This window comes from Narcine bancroftii, chromosome 2, assembly GCF_036971445.1.
Source record: "Narcine bancroftii isolate sNarBan1 chromosome 2, sNarBan1.hap1, whole genome shotgun sequence".
NCBI lineage: Eukaryota > Metazoa > Chordata > Chondrichthyes > Torpediniformes > Narcinidae > Narcine > Narcine bancroftii.
In genome coordinates this window covers 72,687,697-72,706,781 of record NC_091470.1, presented here as the reverse complement: position 1 = coordinate 72,706,781, position 19,085 = coordinate 72,687,697, and the positions used below count along the sequence as shown (strand labels likewise).

The 19,085-nt window shown below is 38.1% G+C and overlaps 1 protein-coding gene across 1 annotated transcript in view; it reads left to right on the top strand.

Moving 5' to 3' along the window:
• The window catches only part of fsip1 (fibrous sheath interacting protein 1), a 401,721-nt gene that overhangs the window by 70,179 nt on the left and 312,457 nt on the right, over positions 1–19,085 (top strand). The window lies entirely within an intron of this gene.

Below are 19,085 nucleotides of genomic sequence, written 5' to 3'. Positions count from 1 at the left end.
TACGAGCAATTATACCGAACTTAGAACGAAGGGAAAGAAGACAAAATAGATGAGTTTCTAGCTAAAATTGAACTACTGAAATTGCAAGAAGAGGAGCAAAACAAATTGATGAAACCATTTGAAATTGAGGAAATACGGGATACATTAAAAAAGCTACAAAACAATAAAATGCCTGGGGAGGATGGACTCCCAATTGAATTCTATAAAACATTTAAAGACTTATTAATTCCTCATCTCCTGGAAGTATTGAACCAGATTGAAGAAACACAAAATATGCCAGATTAATGTAAAACAGCAATAATTACAGTAATACCAAAGACATGGAAAGATCCACTAACACTAGCATCGTATAGACCAATATCTCTACTTAACTCAGATTATAAGATAATAGCAAAACTATTACCAAAAATAGTAAAACTCGATCAAACTGGATTTATTAAGAAGACGAACAATGGACAATATCTGTAAGTTCATTAACTTAATCCATGCAGTACAAGGAAATAAGACACCAACAGTGGCAGTTGCTTTAGATGCAGAGAAAGCTTTTGATAGGGTAGAATGGAATTATTTATTCAAAGTACTACAGAGGTTCAGCCTACCAGAGAAATATATTAATTGGATTAAAGCATTATATAAGGGACCATTGGTGAAGGTGACAGTAAATGGATATATATTGAACCAATTTAAATTAAGAAGGTCAACTGGCAGGGATGTCCACTATCTCCCTCACTGTTCGCTTTAGCTATAGAACCCTTGGCAGAACTGATAAGAACAGAAAATAAAATAAAAGGGATAAAAATAAAAGAGAAGGAATATAAAATCAGTCTATTTGCAGATGACATCATAGTATACTTAACAGAACCAGAATTATCAATAAAAGAATTACATAAGAAATTGAAGGAATATTGAGAAATATCAGGGTACAAGATTAACGCAAATAAAAGTGAAGCGATGCCAATGAATAATGTGGATTACACAAAGTTTAAGAAAGAATCACCATTTAAATGGTAAACGCAAGCAATCCGATACCTAGGTATTAGACTAGATAATAATCTAGACCATCTATACAAATTAAATTATCAGCCATTAATGAAGAAATTACAAGATGACTTAGAACATTTGAAAGATTTAACACTAACACTGATAGGAATGTTAAATTGCATTAAAATGAATATCTTCCCAAGGATACTATTTCAATCGTTACCAATTCCCTTAACAGAAAAATTCTTCAAGGAGCTAAAGAAAATAATAAGGAAATTCTTATGGAAAGGGGGGAAGCCGAGGATAGCACTATATAAATTAACAGAATGGTACAAACAAGGGGGCTTACAGCTACCAAACTTTAAGAATTATTATAGAGCAGCGCAATTAAGATATCTATCAGATTTTTATCAAAGAAGGGAAAAGCCAGATTGGACCAGATTAAAGCTAGATAAAATAGGGGAGAAGGTACCAGAACATATACTTTATAAGTGGGATGAAAAACTGGTGCAATATAGAAGTTCATCTCAACATTTGGAAGAAGATTCACGTAGAAATGAAAAAAGCAAATTACCAACTACCAAAATTATTATTGACGCCAAATCAACTAATCCCTTTCACGATAGATAACCTTTCCTTTTAGAGAATGGAAGACAAAACGGATCAAAAGAGTAGAAAATTGTTTTTTGGGAAATAATTTATTATGTTTTGAACAAATGAAGTACAAATATGGTGTAACTCACGGTACAATGTTTGGATACCACCAACTGAAAACCTACCTGAAGGATGAATTGGGAAGCAGGCTGAGGTTACCAGAAGGAAGCAGCTTTGAATATGTGATTACGGACACAATGATAATTAAAAGATTTATAACAAACATGTACATCAAGCTGCAAGAGAAAGAGAATGATGAAATAAGCTGTAAACCCAAACAAAAGTGGGAACAAGATCTAAACGTAAAGATAAAAAATGAAAAATGGGAAAAGCTATGCTCCAGAACTATGAGAAGTACAATAAATATGAGGTTATGCATGATACAATATAATTGGTTACATAGGGTATATATCACACCCCAGAAGTTAAATAAATGGGACCCAACGGTATCAGATAGATGTTTTTGCTGTAAGAAGGAAATGGGAACAACAGTACATGCAATTTGGGCATGTGAGAAAGTGGAAAAGTTTTGGGAAGATCTAAATCAGGTATTAAATAAAATGACAATAAGCAACATACCAAAAAATCCAGAGATCTTTCTTTTAAGTAATATAAGAAGTAAAGAATTAGGCCTTAAATTGGATGAAGCACAAATAAGATTTATGATGATAGCCTTAGCTGTAGCAAAAAAATGTATAATGTCAACTTGGAAATCAAATGAGAGCCTGAGAGTACAGCAATGGTTCATAGAAATGAATAAATGTACTCCATTGGAAAAAATAACATATAATTTAAGAAATAAAGTCACAGTATTTGAACAAATTTGGGAACCGTTCATAGAACCCAACCTAGAGGGCCTACCGCAGACCTCCACCCCCTAAAATGATAGAATGAGAAGAAGACAAAATGAACTGACCCTGTGTGTAAAAGTAGATGACAATTTTCTTGTTTATTTTCATTGTGTGATGACATTGTTTAATGGTTTTATTGTATTGTATATGTTGAATGTTTAGTGGGTAGGGAGGGGGAAAAAAGGTGAGAAAGTGACACTGTGTATATTCAAGAGGAAATTGTGTGTATTTTGTTTAATATGGTTCATAGTGTGAAGAAAAAAAAATAATGTAAGAAAGTTTTCTTTAAAAAGGTATTTTTGATTCTTTGTAACTGTAATATGAAGATATTTAAATTGGTTATCCACAATCTTAAAAGGGAAATTGGTATACACTGCTGCAGGTGAATTCAAAGGGAAAAGTTCACTTTTATGAAGATTTTATTCATATCCTGAAAATTTACTAAATTTGGACAGTATTGACAGGGTGGATGGTAAAGAATTGTCAGGGTTTGATAAGTAGAGCAGAAGATTATCTGCATAAATGGGAAACTTTGTTAATTTCCCTTTCTACAAATGGTTGAAATGTCCCCATACTCTCAAAATGCAATCACTAATAACTCTAAGACCAAATCAAACAATAATGGACTTGGAGGACACCCATGACCTGTTGGAGATTGAAAGGTTGTGATTGTTGAAAATTAGTAAGAATTGAAACCATAGGACATGAATACATTAATTCAATCTATCAAATAAAGCCTGATCCAAACTTACAATTTTCTAAAATCGTGAATAAATATTTCCATTCAATTCAATTGAATGCTTTTTCTGCATCAAGTGAGAGAAAACTTTCGGGAATCACACTCGAAGGTAAATACAAAATATCCAATAAACTACATATTTAAAATAAGAGTAAAGGTTTTTAATAAAACCAGTCTAGTCTTTAGAGATGATAGGTAGTAAGATATTTTCCAATCTACAGGCCAAAACTTTAGCCAAAATTTTTACATCAACGATTAAGAAAGAAATTGGCCTGTAAGAAGAGGATTCAGTTGAATCATTACCTTTATTTGCAATAAGAAATGTACACGCTTTGTAAAATGTTTCCGGAATATTACCCTGCCTAAACTTAATTGAAGTGAAAGTAGTTGAGAAAAAATTTGAAAAACTCTACATTGGTTCCTGGACCTCTTCCTGAATGTAGTGGAGAAATAGCAGCAATTATTTCCTCATAAATCATAGGTTCATTCCAATCTCATTTGTTCATTCAAAGAAAGTGTGGGAATATTTAAACAATCCAGGAAATTTTCCATCAAATTACTATCATTTGTAAATTCAGAGATGTAATGTGATGATAAAAATTTCCTGAATGTGTCATTTATTTCAGAATTGCCTGTAGTAATGTTACCATCATCCTTTTGAATCTTTTTAATTTGCCGCTTGGCTGCAAAACCTTCCAGCTGGTTAGCTAAAAGCTTGTTTGATTTATCACCAATTGGTTTTCAATCGATACATTGAAAGATCATCAATTTTAGTTTGAAGTTCAACTCATTTTTTAAGTAAATTAGGATTTTTAGTTTGAGCATATTGTTGATCAATTTGTTTAATTTGATTAACTCATTTTAATCTTTTTTAATTGGTCTTTCTTTTTGTATTCACAGTGTAAGAAATAGTTTTCCCCCTCAAAAAAAGCTTTCATTGCATTCCAAAAAAAATCAGACTAGAAGTTTCTGATGATTTGTTTGTATCAAAGAAAAAGGTTATCTGCTTCTTCATAAATTTCACAAAGTTATTATCTAATAATAAATTTGAATTGAGACGCCAAAGTCTTTATTTGAGGAAAGCCAGGAAAAGTTGTAGGTAACACAGTAGGGGCATGATTTGATATTACTATAGTTTGATAATTACAGGACCGAGTCGGTGGGATCAGTTGATTATCAATAAGAAAATAATCAATGCACGAATAAGTTCAGTGAACATGTGAAAAGAGAGAATATTCTCTACTATTCAGATTAAGATAATTCCATACATCAGAAATGCCATAATCTGTTTTTTAAAAAAAGAATGAATTAATGAGGCAGATTTTTTTTATTATGCTGGGTTTAAAAGTTGAACAATCCAAAGCAAGGTTTAACCAACAATTAAAATCCCCACTAAGTACGAGAGTATAAACTCCAATCTGGTAAAGAAGAAAAAAAACTGTTCAAAAAATTCCACATCATCTGCATTGGGGCATAGATATTAGCAAAAACTACCTTTTTATTATTTAATTTCCATGAACCAATAATATATTGATCATTTATATCTGATACAATTTTGTGATAGACAAAAGGAACATTTTGATTGATAAGAATTGAACCCGCCTCCCTCCCACCCCGGCTTTAGCTGCCTTTGTTAAAAGTTGGGAAATGTACAACTATGAATATGCATTTCTTGTAAAAATACAGCTTTAAGCTGTTTAATATGTGCGAATACTTTGTTCCTTTTGATTGGATGATTCTTACCTTTTATATTCCAACAAAGCAAGTTAATAGTGTTATCCATAATTTTCTGGAATTAATGTAAATTATTAGTACAACTAATAACTACCCAACAGGTGACAGCCTTAAAGTAAAAATAGAAAACTGATGATATTCTGTAAAAATTCATTATGCAGTTGAATTTTAAACATATTTCTATAGCTAGAACAACCATGAAGAAAAAAAAAATCTCACAACCTCTCCCTACCAACCCTTCCTTCCCGAACCCAGTCAGCTGCTAAAGATTCAGCAAGGAAAACATTTTACACAATTAACCATCCCTCCTGGATCTGTTATTAGCTCCATGGCTGCAAATGTAAATATAAGCATCTCTTCTGAATAATAATTCTATTTTGATTTCCATCAAAACAAATATTATTTTAAAATTTCTCATGTATTTTCCCCCTAAAAATTAAATCATATTACTGAAAAATAAATGAATATGTATTCCTTAATATTCTCATAATACATTAATGTCTTTAATAAAAGGAGAAGGAAAAAGATACTCGTAAGTTAAATATCCCAGGAAAAAAAAAACAAATAAAAGAGAAAAATTACCCAGGTAAAAAAAATACAACCAGTGCTCAATTAACAAATGTTACATAATAAATGTTATGAGTCCAGAGTACCCCAAAACCCAGCAGCAAAAGATAAGCACCACGACAAAGGGTTACTTAAACAAAAGTTGCTTTAAATTATCTTTGAACATGAAAAAAGAATCAAACTTTAACTTATCTCTATTGACTTACTTAACCTACTTAACCCCCCTCTAATTACAAGCGCAGGTGTGTGTAATGTATATGTAAGTTTCAGCAAAGTTCTTTGGTTCACAGTCCAATCTCACTGGTTGCTGGCAATTCTTGTACTGTGCACAGAAGATAGCATTAATAAAGTTCACCAGGCTTTGGTGCTTAACAGGTAAATGGTTTCCACTCAGGAGGGTTCTTGTTGGTTTTCAGAGAGAGAATTTTCTCGTAACAGGACAGCCACTCCAGTATCTTGCTGACGAAAATTGCCCCCTTCAGGGTTCTCCAGATGATAACCTCTTTCTTTCAGGTCACCACAGAGTTCCTGTCTGTTTCTCCTATTCCAAGGGAAACACCAGACAGCCAGTCCTTTCCTTTGACCAGGCTGTCTTTCAAACCTTGTCAGCTTGTACCTCTGGAATCGAAGTCTCTGTCTCTCCGCTCTCTCACTCGCTCCCACTCTGAGATCAAAGCTGTTCTCCCTCTCCCTACAAAGATCACATGCTCTTCCAGACAGCAAACTGTTTTTCAGACAAACTTGCTGCTGTATGTTGCTACATTGTTGCCTTTTCAAACAGTCCATCATGAGTCTGAGCATTCTGTGTTTTGAAGTGTTTATGTGTGACCTACTCTAACAAGTCTTTCCCAATTTATCTTCTATATATGCTCTCACAATTAGAAAACCTTAAAATTAATAATAGCCAATCATCTTCAGTCCTTGAGTAGAAGTTCCAACTGGGCATGTTGTAGTAGTAAGATCTTCGAGGTAGCTCTGAGCCTCTTCAGCAGAATGAAACATCTTCTGACCCTTAGAAAGTGTAATGTGGAGTTGTGCAGGATATTGCAGAGAATGTTTTAAAGTACGTTTATACAGCTCCGACATGACTTCTCTGTATTTGCTGTGCTGCTTCATGACTTTGGGACATGATCTCCTACAATACTGAAATCCTAATCATGATGTTATTCCAGTGTCCCTCTTTGAAGGGCTTCATGAATCAAAGACCCCTTTATTTGATAATGATATAGTCAAAGAATGATATTCCATAGACATGAACCAGTTAAGTGTTATTCTAATACAGGGCTTTTATTAACAAACTCTCAGCTCTATACTGGCCAGTGGGAAAGCATCTTCATCTGTTATACCAGTAGGGTGGAGCAAGAAACTCCATACATGAAAAGCAGTCAGTGTAATACATCCGCCTCCCCCCCCCCCCCCCCCCCCCCCCCATTTCATTATCACAAAGAATGACTGAATGTCTCTGCTTGGGAGCTGCCTTGGGTAATAATGAGGGATGAGGTCTATCAGTCGTTGGAGGAGATGAAAGAAGTTCCTTCCCAAAGACCTCGTAAAGCAACTCCGAAAAGAATTTTGTAAGTTGCTCACTTTCTGTAGATTCAGCCAAGCTCATGATACATAAATTCTAACGTCTGCTCCTACCTTCCAGGTCAATGACTTTCTCCATAAGTCTCAAATTACTGTCATTTAATCTGGAACATGTGTAGTCATTTCATCAACACATTCAGTTGCTCAATTCCTGCCCAACAGTTGTCAAACGTTCAGTGTTCATTAGTTATTCTTTAAGATTGTCAATAATCATCTGTCTGTGCTGATTTAGCAACTCAGTGATTGTCTCCATAGTCAGAATCATTTGGCACTTCTTTCTTCCCAAATTTGCTTCTTGTAGCCATTTCAATGCGAGTATAAGAAAAAAAGGCAAATAATTTGAAGCATTTTAGTTGGAGAATAAAGAACTGAGTAGATGGAAGAGCTGTAAAGTAAGCAAGAGTGTCACATTGCTGCTGTTACCCCATGAGCAGCCATCCGGAAGTCTCTATGATCATGCCTCAGAAGCTGGTGGATAAACCATGCTTGCTGGGGCTCAATACCCTTCCCTGCAACTGGATTCTGGAGTTCTTGACTGAGAGATCACAGTCAGTGTGAGTTGGTAGCAAAATCTAATGTCCCATCACACTGAGTTCTGGCACTCCTCAGGGCTGTGTGCTCAGCCCACTACTTTTCACGCTTCTGACTTCTGACTGCACTGCCAGATTCAGTTCAAACAGAATCTTCAAGTTTGGGGATGATAACACAGTAGTTGGGCCTTATCAGCAACAGTGATGAGGAAGATGTTTGGAAGCTCATAAAAATGTGTGAAAACAATAACCTGAGTTTCATTGTGGACAGAACAAAGGAGATGATCATGGACTTCAGTCACACTGTACTGCACATCAATGGGTCTGCTGTGGAGAGAGTTGAGAGCACAAAGTTTCTTGGGGAGCATTTAATGAATGACCTACCCTGGACCCACAACTCCCCCTCATTAGTCACTTACTAAGGAGTTTGAGATGGGTGAAGCTGCTGGTCCCTATCTTGATAACATTTTATTGCCTGGCTGCATCTTTGGATGGTATGGTAGCTGCAAAGCATTGGATTGGAAGTCAATACAGAGGATCATTTAAATAGCCAAGAAGATTCAAGATTATTTTATTGTCATGTAATAAAACAGAAAATGTAATATTACACATTTTCTTTAGTTTACCGTAAATCAGACAAAGATGTGCTATTGCAGAAAGGAAGCTCTGCGTCCCTTTCAGCCAAAGAAAGAGAAGCAAAAGAGAGTCCTTGGCTTCACCTCCAGCACTCATGCAGCCACATAGCCTTCATTCCAAACTATCAGCACCTCGAGCTCCAGATGCACACATCTGACATGATCAGGAAGTCTCCTGCACCCTTGACACACTCTTGCATCTCGGTTCCAATACCTGGTACCACTTCAGCCAGTGTTGAACCAGTCTCTATCAATCTGCAGCCTCCAGCACCCCATGGCCAATGTGGGTTCCTCGCTTCAAGTCACCAACAACCCACCTGTATGTTCTTCAGCCGCAAAACCCCTCATTGGTCTGCTGCCGTGGTCACTGTACCATGGGCCATCTGCTTTGTTTCTCCTTCTCAAAGGAGAGATACTCTTCCCATCTTCTGGTGCCCTGCACCACTCCTCTGCTTCCTTGGCGTCTGTAACCCCTCATGGCCACTGCCGATCATTGGTGTCGCCATCTTGGGCCCAGATCCCGCAGTTGCATGATTTTAAAAGAAACAACCCTTAGCTCTTGTAACAGGCTGTTTAAAGCCTGCACTGAGCCAACAGCAGTTGGACTGCATGGGGGAGCCCTGTGACTTTGCTCTTTGCAGGTCTGCACCTGTGGCAGCATTGCCATTACAGCAGCTTTGGCAGTGCCACCATTTTGATTTTCATTGGATTGATGACATTTACCAGGAGTAATGGTTGAATTGGGATCAAGAAATTATGGAAGACCCCTACTGTTCATCACACATATCTTTGAGTTCCTACCCCTGGAAAGGAAGTATAGGAGCATCAAAATCAGGACTGCCAGGCTGGGAAATAGCTTGAAATTGATGAATGGTATCCTATAACATTGATTCTCTTGTAAATGAAACAAGTAAATTATTTCAAAATATTTACTTGTATTTATTTTATATCTTTATCTGGAGAAATGCTGTTTCATCTGGTTGCATATGTTCAGTCAGATTGTAATGAACTTGAACTTAATATAACCACAAACATAAGCTTGTGTTCATTTGACAGCCATGCAGTTGCACTTTCCAGAAGGAAGTTGAAGAATAGTTGTCAGGAATTGAAACACCATCTAACTTTCTTCTCTTTGATATCCTTTCCTTTAATGTGCAGAGACCCTATATAATGCTCAGTCCTGCCCAAATTAAGACAAGCGAACTGACCACAGACTAGAGACTATCTGAAGTGCAGATTTAATGATGAGTTTATTTTCATACACATTGTCCATTGTAAACATACACAAAATTCTTAGTTGCTGCAGCAAAGCAAGTATTTTTTAAAGAAAAGCTATAATAGTAAACTAATTGGGTTATATAAAGAAAATAAATTCATAAGATAGATAACAAATTTTCACAATATTCCATCTGCAAAAAAAAGAGTAATTTTCATAGTGCAGGTTATCTTTTAGTGCTGTCAGAGGAGTCTATAATTCATGTACCAAGAGTCTGGTCATTGTTCTTGAACCAAGAGGTGCTGTATCTTCTGCCCAAAGGTAACATTATTTTGTGGTACATTGTTCAACAGAACATTGATGAACAAGGTACTTTCTTAAAATAATATAGTTCCACTATATTACTTTCTTTGGCTTGGCTTCACGGACGAAGATTTATGGAGCGGGTAAATGTCCACGTCAGCTACAGGCTCATTTGTGGCTGACAAGTCCTATGCGGGACAGGCAGACACGGTTGCAGGGGAAAATTGGTTGGTTGGGGTTGGGTGTTGGGTTTTTCCTCCTTTGTCTTTTGTCAGTGAGGTGGGCTCTGCGGTCTTCTTCAAAGGAGGTTGCTGCCCGCCGAACAGTGAGGCGCCAAGATGCACGGTTGGAGGCGATATCAGCCCACTGGCGGTGGTCAATGTGGCAGGCACCAAGAGATTTCTTTAGGCAGTCCTTGTACCTCTTCTTTGGTGCACTTCTGTCACGGTGGCCAGTGGAGAGCTCGCCATATAACACGATCTTGGGAAGGCGATGGTCCTCCATTCTGGAGACGTGACCCACCCAGTGCAGCTGGATCTTCAGCAGCGTGGACTCGATGCTGTCGGCCTCTGCCATCTCGAGTACTTCGATGTTAGGGATGAAGGCGCTCCAATGAATGTTGAGGATGGAGCAGAGACAACGCTGGTGGAAGCGTTCTAGGAGCCGTAGGTGATGCCGGTAGAGGACCCATGATTCGGAGCCGAACAGGAGTGTGGTTATGACAACGGCTCTGTATACGCTTATCTTTGTGAGGTTTTTCAGTTGGTTGTTTTTCCAGACTCTTTTGTGTAGTCTTCCAAAGGCGCTATTTGCCTTGGCGAGTCTGTTGTCTATCTCGTTGTCGATCCTTGCATCAGATGAAATGGTGCAGCCGAGATAGGTAAACTGGTTGACCGTTTTGAGTTTTGTGTGCCCGATGGAGATGTGGGGGGGCTGGTAGTCATGGTGGGGAGCTGGCTGATGGAGGACCTCAGTTTTCTTCAGGCTGACTTCCAGGCCAAACATTTTGGCAGTTTCTGCAAAACAGGACGTCAAGCACTGAAGAGCTGGCTCTGAATGGGCAACTAAAGCGGAATCGTCTGCAAAGAGTAGTTCATGGACAAGTTGCTCTTGTGTCTTGGTGTGAGCTTGCAGGCCCCTCAGATTGAAGAGACTGCCATCCGTGTGGTACCGGATGTAAACAGCGTCTTCATTGTTTAGGTCTTTCATGGCTTGGTTCAGCATCATGCTGAAGAAGATTGAAAAGAGGGTTGGTGCGAGAACACAGCCTTGCTTCACGCCATTGTTGATGGAGAAGGGTTCAGAGAGCTCATTGCTGTATCTGACCCAAGCTTGTTGGTTTTCATGCAGTTGGATAACCATGTTGAGGAACTTTGGGGGGCATCCGAGGTGCTCTAGTATTTGCCAAAGCCCTTTCCTGCTCACGGTGTCGAAGGCTTTGGTGAGGTCAACAAAGGTGATGTAGAGTCCTTTGTTTTGTTCTCTGCACTTTTCTTGGAGCTGTCTGAGGGCAAAGACCATGTCAGTAGTTCCTCTGTTTGCACGAAAGCCGCACTGTGATTCTGGGAGAATATTCTCGGTGATACTAGGTATTATTCTATTTAGGAGAATCCTAGCGAAGATTTTGCCTGCAATGGAGAGCAGCGTGATTCCCCTGTAGTTTGAGCAGTCTGATTTCTTGCCTTTGTTTTTGTACAGGGTGATGATGATAGCATCACGAAGGTCCTGAGGCAGTTTTCCTTGGTCCCAACAAAGCTTGAAAAAATCATGCAGTTTGACATGCAGAGTTTTGCCGCCAGCCTTCCAGACCTCTGGGGGGGATTCCATCCATACCTCCTGCTTTGCCACTTTTCAGTTGTTCAATTGCCTTATATGTCTCATCCTGGGTGAGGACCTCATCCAGCTCTAGCCTTAGGGGCTGTTGAGGGAGCTGGAGCAGGGCGGAATCTTGGACTGAGCGGTTGGCACTGAAAAGAGATTGGAAGTGTTCTGACCATCGGTTGAGGATGGAGATCTTGTCGCTGAGGAGGACTTTGTCGTCTGAGCTGCGCAGCGGGCTTTGGACTTGGGGTGAGGGGCCGTACACAGCCTAACATAAACATTTTTAAATTAATTGTACCCAAGAGTAACTTTTTTGGATAACACAAAATTATTGCTTAACAATTCCTGTTTTTTTTCCATGGTTTTACACACTCTTGGATTACTGCTGTCCCATTTTGTAATAATTCATATTTTTAAAATAGTGCTGACTTTCATTGTTGGAAGTGTTGTAGCTAGGACACAGTACTTTTGTCTTATTTGAGTATCATTCTCTCTTCATTTTCTGTGTGTCTTGGTCCATATTATTGAATTGATATTTAATGTCTGAACATGGGTTGTTTACAGTCAAAGCACCACTGCCTTGGAAATATTTAGAGGAAAGAAATCAGAAAATTGAATGGCATGAATTTCAGTGCGGGGGTAGGGTGGGTAGGGGAGGAGAGTTTAAAAATAAACTAATCCAACTCTGTAATTATTCATTTAATGATCTGTAAGTACAGAAGTAATTTTGGATTTCTTATCGTGGGACATCTTTATGGCAAGGAAATCTGACTGATACACACTGAGGTCAATAAGCAGCAAACCTTTTTTTTAAACCAGTACATGTTTCTCTAGGTTGTTAACTTCTCTCCCTGGGAAGAGACCAGGTTATTGGTAGGCTGGAAAGAGAAACGAGAAATTAATATGTTGAAGCCTTCTGTAAGAAAAGCAGTGTGCTAGTCCATAAATTTAGCCTTCAAACCTAGGAGATTAGGAGATATGTTATGAGTTAAGAATGTCCAGAACTTGGTCTATTTTTCTTTTTTCTCTCCATTGTTGTCAAGAACATAAGAAATTGGAGCAGATGTAGTCCATAAACCCATTGAACCTGCTCTCTTTTTCAAAAACAACACTGCTGATCCAATCTTCATTTCAACACCACTTTACTGCTTTCTTGCTTTATACCATGGCTCCTTTGAAGTTTGAATGTCTGTCACTCTTGTCCCTGGATACATTTAATGACTCTGCCTCAATAATAAACTGGGGTAGAGAACTCTAAAGATTCCAACCCACTGCGAGAAGAAGTTGCCCTCTTAAATGGATAATTTCTTATTCTAGTTTTAGTAATCCCAACAGGAGAAAACATCTTCTCAGAATTAACCTTGACATTTCTCCAGAATCTTGCATGTTTCAATAAAAGCATTTCATATTATTTGTGCTGATTGAAGCACATGTGCAACATGCTCAACCTTTATTCATACATCAATCTCTTTATCCCAGAAACCTACCTCGAGATCTTCTCTGCACTGCCTCTAATGGGAAGTATATCTTTCCATAAATACAGAGGCCAAAATTGTAGTCTCACCTGTTTTCTATAAAGCTCCTCAGAGTTTTCCTACTTCAATCCTCCACTATCGACATAAATCTCCAAATATTCTATCAGGGTACTGACAACCTCTGCCACCCAACCAACTGGAGTGTTCACAGACATTTTCAATTTCTCATTGCTGTATTTGGAGAGCTTCAATTATGCTGGTGCCCAAGCAGAGCAGAGTGAGCTGCCTTAATGACTATCTCCCAGTGCCACTCACATCTACCATGATGAAATACTTTGAGAGGTAGTCATGTCCAGAATTAACTCGCGCTAAATAAAGATCGGGACTCAATGGAATTCATTTGCCACCACTATCTCTCCACTCAGCTCTGGATCACCTAGACAAACAGCATGCATACATCATGCCACTTTTTAATGACTAAAGCTCAGCTTTCAATACTATCATACCCTCAAGACTGGCCAACATACTCCAAAACCTGAGCCTCTGAAACTGGATCCTTGTGGCGACCTCATCAGAAGACCACAGTCAGTACAAATCAGAACCAATGTCTCTTCCTCAATGACATGCAACACAGCACACCTTGAGGATGTATGCTTAGCCCACTACTCTACTCTCTCTGCATCTATGATGGTGTGACTGGGCACAATTCAAATGCCATCTATCTATTGTCTATTGTCTGATGACACAACAGCAAGTGAGATAGATCATCTAGTTGAGTGGTGTCACAACAAACTTACATTTTTCAATGTTAGCAAAACTAAGGAACTGACTATGGGCTTCAGGAAGGGGAAATGCAGAGAGTACAAACCAGTCCTCATTGAGGGGTAAGCAGTGAAAAAGTGTTAAGATCTTCAAATTCCTGGGTGTCAACATCCCTGAAGAACTATCCTGGGGTCTCCATGTCGATGCAATCACAAAAAAATGCTTGTCAGTGGCTACATTTCGTGAGGAGTTTGAGAAGATTGGGTATGTCACCAAAGATTATTGCAAATTTCTACAGGTATACTGTGGAGAGCATTCTGTCTGGTTGAATCACTACCTGATACGGAGATTCCTATGTATAAGACAGGAAAATATTGCAGAGAGTTATGAACTTGGCTAGCACCATCATATGCATCTGACTTAACTCCATTGAGGACATCTACAAGAGGAAGTGTCTTAAGAAAGCAGCCTCAATCCTCAAGGACCCTCACCACCAGGGGTTGTGTTAATTTTTTTTAGGAGCAGGAGCTCACCAAAAATGGCGACAAGGAGGTGCCCAGAGCTGCCCCTGAGGTGCTAGAGTGGTGCTCCAGCAGCACTGCACCCCTCCTCACCAACCAGACCATGCCCACTTCACATCAAGAAGGAGGTACAGGAACACACAGCTTCTTCCCCTCTGCTATTAGGTTTCTGTATGGATAATGAGCCACAGACATTACTTCACTTTCTCTTCTTTTGCAGTAATTTTAAAAACTAATTTAGAGCAATATTTGCTCCTGTAATGCTGCTACAAAACAACGAATTTCATGACATGTTCATAACGATTGATTCTGATTCTAATTCTGGCTTCTTAGTTGCTTGTTGTACTTGGATGGTGAGTTTTGTGTTTCTTTTATTGGACCTAGTGGTTCCTTATGTACCTCTACATTTTGTAGTTTTACTTTATTTAATTAGTAATTTTCTCTTTTATTCTTCCATCAAAATGGATAGCCTCACAATTTTCCACATTAAACTGCATCTTGTCAATATTCTTTCCTGTTTTCTTAACCTTTTATTCCAATATCTATATTCCTTTGTAAGCTCTGATGGTTCTCTTCACAACCTGGCTCCTTTATCCAAGTCATCACTGTAGATTATAAATAGTTAATGTCACAGCACCTATGGCATCACTTAACTTGTATTTGCCAATCTAAAAATTATCCATTTTTATCGACATTGCTTTCTGTTAGTTAGCCCTGTCTGTGTCAATAGAAGTTCCTGGATTTGCACTGATAGGCTTAATTGAGTCTACCTTGGAAAGTTAAAACTGGTAATAAAATGTGTGGTTATTCTATTTTCGTGCGGTCATGATACTGAATGTAATGCTAATCACTCCTTCTTGTACTGAAAGATACAATTTTCTGCATGCAATATACTTTAGCAAATTGTGTTTTTGCTTTCTCTTTTCAATATTTTTATTGACTTTTATATATGCTTTATATATAGGTAATATAAGAATATATATCCAACAAAGTAAACATATATTAACAAATAGCTGTAAACAACCTGTGAAAGAGACAACCCCCCCACCAAATGTATATAAAACAAAAACTATTTTAATAATCTAACTCTTCCCTTGTGAAGTTATGATTGAACATATATGTTCCATTAATGCATGAAAGAAAGGAATACCAAACTGTAAAATGGGATCCAATAATCTTATAAATTCTGAAAATAATTAAGGAAAGGACCCCATAAATTTAGAAAATTAAGGTTCATTCTTGGAGCATCTAATTTTGTCCAGAGTTAAGCATGCCGTCACATCAGATAACCATTGAGTATGTGTAGGAGGGACAGCATGCTTTCACCTCAATGGAATTATTGCCCAGATGGGAGCAAGATTTACAATACTGATGCTACATGGGATTCTATCTTGAAATTGGTTAATTCATCTTCTCTATGTTCCTGACATTCATTATGGCAATTTAAAGTAATACATTGAGCTTACTTCTCCAAAGTTAAATTGGCTAAATTTTATTCTAATTTATTGTAAAAATATAATAATGTAAGTCTATTGACACAGACAGGGCTAACTAACAGAAAGCAATGTCGATAAAAATGGATAATTTTTAGATTGGCAAATACAAGTTAAGTGGTGCCATAGGTGCTGTGACATTAACTATTTATAATCTACAGTGATGACTTGGATAAAGGAGCCAGGTTGTGAAGAGAACCATCAGAGCTTACAAAGGAATATAGATATTGGAATAAAAGGTTAAGAAAACAGGCAAGAATATTGACAAGATGCAGTTTAATGTGGAAAATTGTGAGGCTATCCATTTTGATGGAAGAATAAAAGAGAAAATTACTAATTAAATAAAGTAAAACTACAGTCTTAACATGTTTTGGACATGTTCCTTGCTTTTCATTTATTGAGAAAGTATCTTCTGTACCTTGTCTTTAATTCTTAATATTAATTTGGATCCTAATCCTTTTACCCTATATGGAATAAGTAAGTCAGCTGATTTTTGCTTTCTTAGCCCATTTCTTCTCTTTATATCCCTTGCATGCTATTTCTTTGTAGCTGTTTTTCAAATCTCATTGGCTCACCATAGAACTTGTATTCTATAATTTGCTAAGGTCATATATATCCCCATCAGAACTGTTTTTGTCTCTTTCTAAATAGTCAGGATCTCAATTAAGTACCTTGAGTGAAGGGCAACACCTTTTATAATATTCCAATGTTTAATTTCCATACTAACATATGATCCCAGATGAGGAAAGAGTTTGAATCAAGATATTACAATGAGACAGTTTTGAAACTTAACCTATATTAGTAAATTCGTGAGGTTTACATTACATTGCATCTTTATAAGCTTAGATTAATTTGACTGCATTTGCAGCTAGTTGTTAATCACTTGTGACACCTTTTGTGAATTTCAGAGTTTACAGCACAGAACCAGTCCCTTCTGTCCATGATGACCCAAGTTATCGACGTAAGCTGGTCCAATCTGCATGCATTTGACCCATATCTCTCTTAATCTTTCGTATTCTTGTGCCTGTATAAATGTATTTTCAACATTGCAATTTTAACAGTCTCCACTATTTCCTCTGGCAGCTTATTCCACATGCTCACCACAGTGTGAACACAGTCCCTTTCACCTTAAATCTGTGATTTCTAGATTTAGACTTCCCTAAAAGACTATGACTACTTGCCTATCCATACCACTCATGCTATATATATCAATAAAAAACACACGATGCTGGAAAAGCTCAATAGGTCCAACAGTGTCCTCTATGTTGCAAAGGTAAAGGTATATAACCAATGTTTTGGGCTTGAGCTTTACGATTTACTCAAGTTATATACTTATTTTAGGATTACATTCAGCTTTCTCTGCTTTCGGGAGAAAGGTCCCAGCTTATCCAACCACCTCCTTATAATTAGACAGTACAGGCCCTTTGGCCACGATGTTGTGCTGACCCATATATACCTGCCAAAAATAAAGCCTTACCTTCCCTACCTCATAATCCTCTTTAATCTTGGTACCTCTCTAAATGTCTCTTAAATACCCCTATTCCAGCCTCCACTGCCACCCTAGACACTCACAACTGTTTTTAAAAAAAAACTTGCCCCTGAGGTCTCCCTGTTGTGTTTTGAAAGTATCAGGTTTGGTGGGTTCACAGAGAGATGAGTCTGGACACGTGTTACAATTACAGGTAACTTTATTGAAAACAGGGAAGAACATCAAACGATACTTAATTACTCTACTACTAAACAACTATATGGACATTCGAATCAGACCCAGGTTGGACTCCGATACCAGTGGTTGCCTATCTTCTACATGCTCACACACGTGTATACACTCTACAGACAAGGACTCTCAAACACGCTTCCAGTTTCCTGTAGCACTGGGGGTGCGGCTCTCTGAAAGCACTGATGATCTATCGCAGTACTACGGCTTAGCTTAAGTGTAGGGCACACCTTACCCACATCTCTTCTAGTGATGTCCATTGTAATGACCTGGTGTGGAGCAATGTCCAGGCTTGGACCACAAGGCAGAGATAAAGGAATGTGCTATGCATGACATTTTACACAGTTCTGAGCTGGATGACTAGCCATTGATGACCCTAAGTAATTTAAATGAGACAACGTCAAGGTGTGCACTAATGGGTGGCCAGAGTCCAACCTTGATTGGCAGCTGATGCGCTTTCCGAATAAGTTTCAGACAGGCAGGACATGTAACCATTTGCAATCCATAATGTTTCAAACAAACAGGGAGGCCATGTGTTCTTCCACACTCCCCTAAACTTTCCTCTCTTCACTTTGTGTAGATGCAGTTTGGTATTTGCTACTCCCACCCTAGAAAAAAAAGATGCTAACTGTCTATGCCTCTCAAATAGACCTATCAAGCCTACCAGTCTCAGAAACATTCTTCATAATTTTTTCTGCACTCTTTCTAACTTAATAACATCTTTCTGACAGTTGAGTGACCAAAATTACACACAATATTCTATTTGTTGTCTCACCAATGTCTTGTCCTGACTGATAAAGGTAGGCTTGCTAAATATCTTCTTTACCACCCTGTCAACCTGTGTCACCACTTGCATGGAATATGTGCTCTACCACTAGGTCTCTCTGTTTTACCACATTCCTCAGGTACTAGCATTTACCAGGGTAGAATAATGGGCTAGATTAACGTAGTAGCATATGCTATGGGCCCCAGATTTTCAAGGGCCCCTGTGTTTATGTACTATGAATTATAAGAAACTTTTTCATTTTTACCATCATGTAGTGGCTATGAGAAACCACATTGATAGTCTATGTTAATAACCCCTGATTAAAGGTGATAATTGTCTAACCTTAAATTTAAGGTTTAAGTAAGTTTTGTTTTAACAAAATGTGTAAGTTAGTTTTAACACTGGAGGGGAGAGGGCAATTTCAGCGTAAGTGCAAAATGTGTAAGCAAGTTTTAGTGAGGGGGGCACAATTTCAGTGCTTGCCATAGGTGCTATGTTCCCTAGATACGCCACTGGTATTCACTAAATATATAGTGATGTGAGAAAGCTAGTATCATTTTGTTAAGAATAATTAAGACTATTTCAAACTTATCAAAATGGACATGCAGGGTTAGTGTTATGGTGCGACAGGGTGATGCCACGGTTACACTTCCCCCTCATTAAAAGCATGTGCCAGCCAGCACTTCATGCACTGCCGTCACCCTTCCCTCTCACCGCGCATGCGCCGGTCGGC